Consider the following 12,015-nt stretch of genomic DNA (forward strand, 5'->3'; position numbering starts at 1 on the left):
ACTCAAACACATGTGCACACAAACACATACATACACACACACACACACTTACATATATTATTTTTATATTCGTTTTCCAAGATCCTTGATGAGAAATTATATGTTGAAACAGATGTTATGTCTTACTGGGGGTCATCTTGCCATGAAATAGTTATATTTCACTCTTATTATTATTATTATTATTATTATTATCGTCCAACTTATTGATTGCTTGACCAGTTGCTTGAGCAATCAATTGGCTGGAACAGGTGAAGGCATGTCAATGATGAAGTCACAAACAACAATGAAAGGAGTCTGACAAACCAGTCGATTGAGTGATCAAACAATTGGTCAAGCAATCAATTAGTTAATTAGTTAGCTAGTTAACTGATAATAATTTAAAAAAAAAAACAGTTTAACCTCTGAGTGTATGAAATTGCTATTTTAATTTTTATTCACTTGTTTTTCAATTTATTTTTTTAAAGCTTATATTTCTTTTAATTTTCTTTTTTTATTTCTTTACTTTGCTAAACTTCTTTTTATTCTTTTGTTGTTTTTTTTTTACATTGTTACATTTTATATTTAACAGTATCGACCAGGCATTTTGGATGTTGTTATATGTTGTTGGTCACAATATACTTTGTATTGTTATAGCTTTAGAATGGTGCCACTCTGCTGGTTAGGTCAGCAGACCAGCATTCCCCCTTTTCAGAAGGCCACTCCATCACAGGATTATTCAGTTACAGCTGACCGTCTTAAAACAATATGAAATGAAGTGTTTTGTTCAAGAGTACAACACACAGCCAATCTGGGAATTGAAACCCCAATCTTACAATCACAAGTACAATATACCTAACCACTCACCTTCATATTATACATGTATGTCCTTTTAAGGCGGCGTGCTGGCAGAAACCTTAGCGCACCGGGCAAAATGGTTAGCGGTATTTCATCTGCTGCTACGTTCTGAGTTCAAATTCCGCCGAGGTCGACTTTACCTTTCATCATTTTGGGGTCGATAAATTAAGTACCAGTTACACACTGGGGTTGATGCAAAATGCTTAGCGGTATATCGTCTGCCACTACGTTCTGAGTTCAAATTCCACCAAGGTCGACTTTGCCTTTCATCATTTTGGGGTTGATAAATTATGTACCAGTTACGCACTGTGGTTGATGTAATCGACTTAATCCGTTTGTCTGTCCTTGTTTGTCCTCTCTGTGTTTAGCCCCTTGTGGGCAATAAAGAAATATATACATGTATGTCCTTCTATGTTACAATCCAGTTTTAAGTCATTATTTTTCTTTAAAAAGGTGGCAAACTGGCAGAATCGTTAGCATGGTGGATGAAATGCTTAGCAGTATTTCGCCTGTTGCTACATTCTGGGTTCAAATTCTGCCGAGGTCGATAAATTAAGTACCAGTTACGCACTGGGGTCTATATAATCGACTAGTCCCCTCCCCCAAATTTCAGGCTTTGTGCCTTCAATAGAAAGGATTACTTTTCTTTCAAAAGGAGGAATGGTCCAGAATACAGTTTAGGCAATGAACCAAGCAATGTTTCGTTGTGCCTTTATTAGTTTATATCAGTGTTTCTCAACCGGGGTTTCCCAGAACCCTAGGGTTCTGCAAGAAAGAATGAGATAGGCTAATGCTAATTTCATGATCGTAATATTACTATACATGCACAAAACATTATTGGTTTTTCTAATATTGTAATATAGACATCATCCTATCTAACATATCATATATATATATGTATATATATATCAACTGTCATATTGTTGTTGAATGCTCGAAATGGGGAGTAGATAGACAGCTAACAACAGATGAAGGATCATTTCTCTGTGTTTACTTGTCCTGTTTTCCATTTTTTCCGTTGTCTATGTATTTTATGTTGTTTACACAGTTGGTCATGTCCTGTACCAAAATATGCATATATATATATTATTTATTATTATTTTATATATACATATATATTATTCATTAAATATTTTATATATATATTATATAATATTATTCATATCAATACAGTGTACATTTAAGCACATAAGAGGTATCCGTCATAGGATTCTTTTCATGCTAGAAAGAACAGCTAAAGTTCAAACCACTATTAGGGATTAAAAACTCGAAGGGAATGAAAAAATAAAAACATTTACCATCTATTATTCCCCTCGAGATTTTTATCCCTAATAGTGGTTTGGACTTTAGCTGTGCCTTCTACCATGAAAAGAATCCTATGAGGGATACCTCTTATGTGTTTAAATGTATACTGTATTTATATGAATAATATATAGTCTATTGACTAATTTTTCTATACACTAGGCCAATGGTAGTAAACATTTCTAAAATATTTATTACCCTGATATTATTAATTATTATATATACATACTTTTATTCTTTTACTTGTTTCAGTCATTTGACTGTGGCCATCCTGGAGCACCACCTTTAGTCGATATTCTTTGTAAGCCTAGTACTTATCCTATCGGTACCTTTTGCCAAACTACTAAGTTAGTGGGACGTAAACACACCAGCATTGGTTGTCAAGCCATGCTGGGGAGACAAACACAGACACACATACATACATACATACATATATATATATATACGATGGGCTTCTTTCAGTTTCTGTCTACCAAATCTGCTCACAAGGCTTTGGTCAGCCTGAGGCTATAGTAGAAGACCCCTTGCCTAAGGTGCCATGCAGTGGGACTTAACCCAGAACCATGTGGTTGGTAAGCAAGCTACTTACCACACAGCCACTCCTATTGCCTATAATTTTATATATATGATGTTTACCATGTGAACTACAATGAAGAAAATGAGAAAGATATGTTATGTAATCTTTAATCTTTTTTGTGCAGGGGTTCCTTGAGACATCTAATTTATTTTAAGGGTTATGCAAGGGTAAAAAGGTTGAGAAACACTGGCTTACATACTCTTATTCTATATCTTCTCTTTTACTTGTTTTAGTCATTGGACTGAGACCATTCTGGGGCACTGGCTTGAAGGGTTTTAATCAAACTCAATACTTAGTTTTTTTAAATTTAGACTTTATTCTGTCAGTCTCTGATAATATATAGTTATTTAATTGGGTACCATAGTTTAGTTGAGAATTGAATAAAATATCTTTTTGCATTTGCATAACAATCAGAAAATATGAAGAAAAGTTTGCACTTGCTTCTGGTCTTGATGTCTCGTGAGGCAGTTAGTATGATTGGTTCTGTTAATACCAAAAATGATATACCAGGGCACTTTGAAGGGATGGAGGAAAAGACAAAATTGGCTCCAGTGTGGTTTGAATTTATAACATAGGCAGACAGGTTTAAATAATATAAGCCATTTTTGTCATGCAGTCTACCATTTCAGGTCCATGGAAATATTTGATAAATTGATAAATTTTCAGTTGAATGATTTAGCAAATATTTTTATGTTTATTGTAATTAAATTTATTTGCAATGTGTTTATTTAAGTTCTATTTCGCAGGATGCTGACACCATTTCAGAGTCTATACGTCATTTACATTTGTACATTTTGTCTTACATTTACTTTCCAATTTTCTTCAAATTATCTCACATTTTTCCTATCTGTTATAAAACACTGTATTTATTGTTTCTTCTTTTCCATATATCTTAATTTTGTCTTGTTTCAATTCTTCCTAAAGGAGAAATTTGTATCTCAAATTGTATGCATGAGCTTCCTGCTTCATTTTAATAAATCTAATTTCAAGAAAAACGTAAGATATATTACAAAAATATTTAAGAAAAGAGAAAAAAAAAGGCAATTCAAAATTAAGAGGGAAGAAAACTAAAATACATGAAAATTATGCAAATTTCCTGAATGATGATCAGTTTCATGAGTTAAAACAATTTAAAGAGTTTGTATGGTTATTACCATTAAAGTAATTAAATTAAAGATATTATCAAAGACATATGAGACTTAAAAATAGCTGATATACTAGGAAACAAAAGTTGTTCTATCTGCCAGTAAAAACTACGTAGAGAATCTGACATGATGATTCACATAAAATACCAAACGTATATCAATTAACGGAAAATACTAAGAAACATTCTTTCACTCTTTATCAGATACATTCGTTTTAGTATGAGTCTTGACAACAAACTCGTTCAATAAAACAGACAATACAGCTATAGTTTCAAATAAAAGAACATTTTTATTTTATTTCTGAAATTCATAAACCTATTCAGGTAGATATAACAGATTTTCTTTAGAAAATAACAAAACAAAAGGGGGAAAGAAAAAAAAGTAAAAGCAGCTGTCAGCTTTAGAATCACTAAATGTTGACAAAACAACTAGTGTCAAATAAAATATTGAAGGGAAAAAATAGATTAAAAAAAAAGTAACTGCCTAAAGCAGATAAATCTTAAAAACTAATAAAATATATCGTTATTGAAAGTAAAAATGAGATAAAAAGAGAGCAAGAAAGAACTATTATTATTGCTATTTGTTTTATCAATGTTGTTATTATTGCTATTGTTGTTGTTGTTATTATTATTATTATAGACAGCAGTAAATGTATAGCATTGGAATGAATGCAGTGTGGTGTTTAGTTACATCTCTTTATGTTTTCAATTCAAATCCTGCAAGCCTTAGCTTATTCTTTCATCCTTCCAGGATCAATGAAATAAATGCCGGTCAACAACGGAACACTGTCCTAATTAACTACACCTTACCCCAAGCTTAATATAGGCCTTGTGCCTATATTGCAAACAATTATCATTTTATCAAAAGCCCAGGAAGGGTACACCGGTCACATGCATTATAACTATATGTGTGCGACATGGTGATCCTATATCAAGATAAACGGTACATAACCTTGCAGGTGGGACCCAGTTAAAATTTTCTTCAGGTTGAGTAGCCCATCCCACTCAAAAGGTCCCTGAATAAGGGTTGTTTAAGGATGTTGAACAAAACACCCATGTTTCCTGAGGTGAATTATTCAAACCACAAAGAATTCCTCTCAACACATGGCTATGATGCTCCCCAACTACTTCTGCTTGTGATCAGAGATGCACATATTGTCAGCCACTTAGGGACATGCTCAACTGGTTAAGGTCAAACAACTGACAAGCAAATCTGTGGTATTGAGCAGAATATTTGCTGCAGCCCATCTTTTATATCAAGACAAAACATGTACATGATAACACTTCCAATTTCTTATTATTTTTCTTATTATTCATATAGATTAGACTGTTGCTAAAACAAAAAAAAAAATTCCTAACATAATGCTACAACAAATAACCTTAGATGCCAAGAACGCTCCTAAGTATCTTAGCTGTCCCTAATAACACTGTTTTCTGGAGCTGTACTAAACTGGGTTTTATACCCATTTCCTCTATCTATCTGTTCAGATCTTTAGGAATAGTTCCCAATGCACCTAAAACTTTTGAGATACATTTTACCCACACTTTCCATAGTCTCTGTAATTCAATAGCTAGGTCCTGGTACTTTGCTATTTTTGCTATACATCTCATATTGATTTTCTCATCATTTGGGACTGTAAAGTCAATTATCTGGCACTTTCTGTTCTCTTTATCATTATCATCATTATTATTATTATAATTATCATTATTATTATCATCAAGGCAGTGAGCTGGCAGAATGGTTAGCACGCTGAGCAAAATACTTACAGGTATACTTACTGGTATTTTGTTCGTCTTTGCATTCTGAGTTCAAATTCCACTGGGGTCGACTTTACCTTTCATTCTTTCGGGGTTGATAAATTAAGTACCAGTTGCGTACTGAGGTCAGTCCAATCAACTGGTCCCATCCCCCAAAATTCTGGGCCTTGTGCCTAGAGTAGAAAAGATTATTATTATTATTATATGAAAACTCACAGCTTATTTTGCTAGGTATGATGGAAAGTGTTAGCTGTCCACAGTCAGCAGACTAAGGTGACATTTGTTTACTGGTCCTGCTTCAAGAACCCTGCGAAGAATTCTTGCAGTTCCAAGCAATGCTGATTTTTGTAGGTGTTCTACCTTCACACTTGTACCAATCTTTTTCAGCCATGTCGGTAATTGAGTGCTGATACTTCCAAATGCACTAATTATTATTGGTATCACGTCTACTCTCTTCATTGATCACAACCTTCTTATTTCCCACTTTAAATTATCATAGTTGTTTATTTGTTCTTTCACATTGATCCTGTTGTTACCAGGGTATGCAATGTCGATTATCTTCTTTGTTTATTCACCACATCAATGTCTGGTTTCCTATGCCTGGTCAGGTCATTGCACTAGATCATTGCATCCCCCACTATTTTGCAATTCTCATTTTTGTTGACTCCTTCTGGGGTTCGCTCATACTGCGTCTTTTCTCTTTGTAGGCCGTGATTTCCACATAGCTCCCAATGGGTCATTCATGCCACATTGTCATGGCATCATTTATATTCGCATTGTGCCAATTTCGGGCATTTGCTAAAATGTGCCATACCATTTCACCTCTCTCACCACACATTCTGCATTTGTCGCTGTCGGTAGTGTTGTCAATTCTGCACTTTATTAATGGTGATTTGACTCAGGTTCATCCTTATTCCTGTTAGAATTTATGTGAGTAGTGGCTTGCTACCTGTAACCTTAGGTATCCACAAGCTTTCAATGATCTTTCAAGTGCTTAAAATCCTCTCGATAATTTTTCCTGTCCCTAAGAGGCAAGGACATTCTATTCCAATCTTGATCAATCATTCTTCTATATCTTTACTTACAATTCCCAATGCACCAATTACTACAACCACAACCTTTAGAGTTTACATTCTCCAAATTCTTGCAATTTCAAATTTTATTATCATTGGATAGTGGGGTTCTTTCACTATCCCTAGAGGCCTTCCTATATCAGGAGGGTCACATTTCTATCATCCTCCCTGCCACTTCTTTTTCTTTTTAAACCTTTGTATGCTAAGGCATATGTCCCTTCTTTTTCAGTGTATAACCGTGTATACTTTCTTTCTAACGTTTCATTACATGTAAACCCCCACACTTTGTCTGCCTTTGTATTGTCCCCTGATCCTTCACCCTTCATCATCATCATCATCATCTTTGTTTAGCATCCGCTTTCCATGCTAGCATGGGTTGGACGGTTCAACTGGGGTCTGGGAAGCCAGAAGGCTGCACCAGGCCCAGTTTGATCTGGCAGTGTTTCTACGGCTGGATGCCCTTCCTAACACCAACCACTCCGTGAGTGTAGTGGGTGCTTTTTACATGCCACCGGCACAGGTGCTCGACGAGGCTGGCGAACGGCCACGCTCAGATGTGCTTTTTACGTACCACCAGCACGGGGGCCAGGAGAGGCTGGCGACGGCCACAATCAGATGGTGCTGTTTACGTGCCACCGGCACGAGGCCAGTCGCGGCGGCGCTGGCAATGGCCACGTTCGGATGGTTATCTTACGTACCACCGGCACTGGTATCACAGCTGCAATTTCCATTGATGTTGATCAATTTCGATTTTGTGGTAAATAAATGAAATCATTATAATTATTCAGTAGTCTTATTTTTATCATGTGCTTTCATTGCAGCTCTGTGTGTCTTGGGTATGTGCTCTGGTTTGTTGCGATGCTCTTATTTTTACTGTATTGAAAGTGTAGGATGTGTGTGGTGCCTAGTAGTGCTATTTTCTATATATTATATATACTTGTTAGTCCTGGTTTTTTGTTATGTATTTGTCTGAATATTTTTTTTCATACCTAATGTGCCTATTATGATTGGAATTGTTTCTGTTTTTAGGATCCGCATTCAAGTTACCTCTATTTCGTAAGTTTCTCTGTTTCTTTTAGAGAAATGTTGTCATCTGTTGGTATTGACACATTGATTAGAAAGCATTTTTTTCTTGATGATCTCTGACAACTATATCTGGCCTATTGGCCTTTATTCCTCAATTTGTGAGTATTGGCATATTACTATTATTAAAGTAGTGAGCTGGCAGAACCATTAGCATACTGGGCAAAATGCTTGGTGGTATTTCCTTCATCATTTCGTTCTGAGTTCAAATTCTGATGAGGTTGGTTTTGTCTTTCATCCTTTCGGAGTTGATATAATTAACTAGTCCCCTCTCCCAAAATGTCAGACCTTGTGCCTTTAGTAAAAAGGATTATTATTATTATTATTCATAGTAGTAGTTTTAAGGTGGTGAGATGGCAGAATCGTGAGCATGCTTAACGGTATTTCATCTGCCACTATGTTCTGAGTTCAAATTCTGCCAAGGTTGACTTTTCCTTTCATCCTTTTTGGGTTGATTAAATAAATACCAGTTACACACTGGGGTTGTTGTAATCGACTTAATTCCTTTCCCTAAATTTAAGGCCTTGTACTTTTTCAGCTATGTTAGTACTTGAGTGCTGATACTTCCAAGTGCAGCAATTACTATTGGTATCACGTCTACTCTCTTCATTGACCACGACCTTATTTCTTCTTCTTTCACATTAATCCTGTTGTCACTGGGGTATGCAATGTTGATTATCTTTCTTATTTATTCACCCAATTCAATGTTTAATTTCCTATGCCTGATCAGGTGATCACACTGGATCAGTGCATCCCACAGTATTTTGCAATTCTCATTTTTGTTGACTCCTTCTGGGGTTTGCTCACACCATGTCTTTTCTCTTAGTAGGCTGTGATTTCCACAGAGCTACCAAAGAATTAGTACCTCTGCCTTTGCTAAGGCGGAAGTATTGTTTTCAGTCGTGTTTGTTTGTTTGTTTGTTTGTCTATGGACAGGATATCTCAAGAACCGCTGGATGGATTTGGATGAAACTTTCAATGATGTTTGGCCTCATGACTGGCATGAACTGGGTAGATTTGGGGATTGATCTGGTACCGGACAAGGATTCTGGATTATTTTTTTAGTTTTTTTATTTAAATTTTGTGAGCAGTTGGGTTCATTTTTAGTATTCTCATTTGTGAGAGCAGTCGAGTTCATTTCAGATATTCTCATTTTAAAAATCATCTCCAGCTAATCATTGGTGTTGCCTTGGCGGAAGTTTGTGCTCTCTGAGTGCTTGTTGTTGTTTTTATTATTATTATTAGTATTAGTATTAGTATTAGTTGGCAAAAATCATTAGCACAGAATGCAATATTCATTTAGTTACAATCTTTATGCAGAGATTTCAAATCATACCAAGATTAACTTTGGCTTTCATCCTGCTGGGATTTTGGTAAAATAAATACATAAGGTTCCTCCCTCAAATTCCTCATTTTGTGTCTATGTAAGAAATCATAGTAATGACCGAAACAGCAGATCACCTTTATATATATAACAAAAACAAAAATTGTTAAATGAATTTAAAAATTGATGTGAAGCATGGATAATCTAATATTTTGAGCCTTTCCTCTTCATCTGAAAGTGTTGTAATTTTGGATGCAAGCAGCAACAATACCACTTAATCTTTCTTTCTCTTCTTAACTCTCAGGAGGATTCAGAAGGTTAGAATTGGTAAGGATCCAGAATGTTAGGTTTTTCATTCTTCATGACAAGTCAACTTACCAAATTCTTCCACAAAATATTGCAAGATTCCATATTTTATTGAAATATGCAAAGATTTTGTGAATAAAGACTTTAAAATCGATTACCGTGAATTTTCCAAGAGACTATTTAGCAAGACTGGTCTATGCAGAAGTGAAGCTTATTTGCAAGCACAACAATACATTTATCAAAGTTTGAATTCATGGCATTTTGGAGAGATGACAAGAAATATAATTTTCTGGATATTAAAAGCAATGATGAATTAATTTGAAATGACAAATTAGTATTGAAAAAGGAAGCAGAATTTTGAATAAAATGAGAATTAATGAAGAATCAGATTGATGGGACACTAATTTGTAAAACCTGATTTAGAGATTTTTATATCTAATTTCATCATTTCAAAAATTATGAACAAGGTTTCATAAAATTATAACAGTCTTAAAATTATGAGAGGATTAATTTTTACAAATTCCTGCAATAATTATCTCACTTACAAATATTATTAGTATCCAGGTCAGATGCAAACCCTGGATTTTTTTTAGGGGTCCACACCAAAATAAATAAACAAATCAATTCAAGAAAAATTTTGTATTTATAGAGAGATATCATCAGAGGACAGCAAAAGGATGGTTGAGAACTGCTGCTGTCAGGTGAGCTGCAGGTGCCAATGGCCAGAGTCAATCACCTTACTACAGGTGATTAACATTCGTAATCCCATCCAATTTACAACTGGCCAGCATAAAACAGGACAGGCATACCACCAGCATATGTAAGTTGACAATGTCATTTTGACCTTCTTGTTACCATATTTCTGTTGAAACATACTGAGTTTGTTTTAATTCATTTTGAAAATATTGAAGAATTTAAATACAAGAGGATACTGAAAAGTTCCTGGTTTTGAGTAAAAGAAAATACAGGAAGATAAGTTAATTATGATTTTATGCAACATATTCCCCTCTCAGGGTGGAGGCACAATAGACCAGTGGTTAGGGCACCGGACTTGCAGTCGGAGGATCGCGGTTTCGATTCCCAGACCGGGCTCCAGCAGGGGTTGGTGGCGACCCCTGTTGTACTACTACACTCACGGAGTTGTTGGCGTTAGGAAGGGCATCCAGCTGTAGAAACACTGCCAGATCAGACTGGAGCCTTGTGCAGCTTCCTGGCTTCCCAGACCCTGGTTGAACCATCCAGCCCATGCTAGCATGGAAAACAGGCGTTAAATGATGATGATATAAAGTTTTTATCCAAAATGGAGATGAACACTATTCCTCTATGTAATTGGTTTGAAAAATTGTTAAGATTTTACTTCTTTTATTTATTCTTTGTAAGCCTAGTACTTATTCTATGGGGCTCTTTTGCTGAACCACTAAGTTATGGGGATGTAAACACACCAACTTTGGTTGTCAAGCGATGGTGGTGGGGACACACACAAATACATACATATCTCTCTCTATATATATATATGATGGGCTTCTTTTCAGTTTCCGTCTACCAAATCCATTCACATGACTTTGGTTGACCTGAGGCTATAGAAGACACTTGCTCAAAGTTCCATGCAGTGGGACTGAACCTGGAACCATGTGGTTGAGAAGCAAGCTTCTTACCACACAGCCACTCCTGCGCCTATTAAGATATTTTTTCTTAACATGAAACCAATGGTAGCCTTAATACACAAATAAAGAAATTCTATCCATCAACGAGAAGCTGAGCACTCATTCTCATCGTTCAGTATTTATGTATTTATCGTCAGTGAATCTTAAATCCAAAAAAGAAGTTATAGAACAGCAGAGTATATAGATAAAGATAGTTATGGCCAGTCCATGGGGTTACCTGGGTTTCATATCCATAAAGCGCTTAGCCTTACAGCATTTCTTCAGATCCTAAACCTGTTGGCCTATGGCTTCTCTAACAAGTGGCCTCTCTAGAAAATGGAGGAAAAGACTTTCTTACTCTTTATCAACAACAAGGGATTATCTCCTTCTGACCACTATTCATGATTGACCTTGTTAGCATATGGATATATACAGGATGTCCATAAAGTCTCTTTACAATTTCAAAAATTTATTACAAAGGCAAATTATGGGATATGTTTATCCTCTTTGTTGTGTGTACTCAGTAATTATCAAAGTTTCAAACCACATTGCATCTGTGTTTTTCAGGTACCCTATTGATGGAAAAGTTTCTGCTAAATGAAAACCTAATTAAATGGCTACTCCTCAAGAAAAAAGCACAATGTGTGTCATGGTTTACTGAAGCAAAATCAAACATGCAGACTTAGCAAAACTACAGGATTGAGTGTGGAAGACATCCACCATGCAGTTCATGCATAGAATACAGAAATTTATGGAAATAGGAACAGTGTTGGATAAAGGAAAGAGAGGACGATGACCAAAATTATCTGAGGAAAACGTCAATCATGTAAGACAAGCTTTTGCTAGTTCTCCTACAAAGTCCATATGTACTGCTGCCTAAATGCTACCATGATCAACAGTGTACAAAGTCCACAAGAGCTTGTGATTGTATGCTTACAAAGTGCATCTCTTACAAGCACTTGAACCAAATG

At 35.5% G+C, this 12,015-nt stretch overlaps 1 long non-coding RNA gene across 1 annotated transcript; it reads left to right on the top strand.

The window, feature by feature from the left end:
• The first annotated feature begins 829 nt into the window (after window positions 1–829).
• Window positions 830–11,784, top strand: LOC118767436. Its single transcript, XR_005003360.1, has 3 exons — window positions 830–858; window positions 10,051–10,221; window positions 11,612–11,784. It is a non-coding gene; the product is annotated as an uncharacterized LOC118767436 (long non-coding RNA).
• Window positions 11,785–12,015: the final 231 nt, after the last annotated feature.

Source organism: Octopus sinensis, linkage group LG2 (genome assembly GCF_006345805.1).
Source record: "Octopus sinensis linkage group LG2, ASM634580v1, whole genome shotgun sequence".
Taxonomy (NCBI): Eukaryota; Metazoa; Mollusca; class Cephalopoda; order Octopoda; family Octopodidae; genus Octopus; species Octopus sinensis.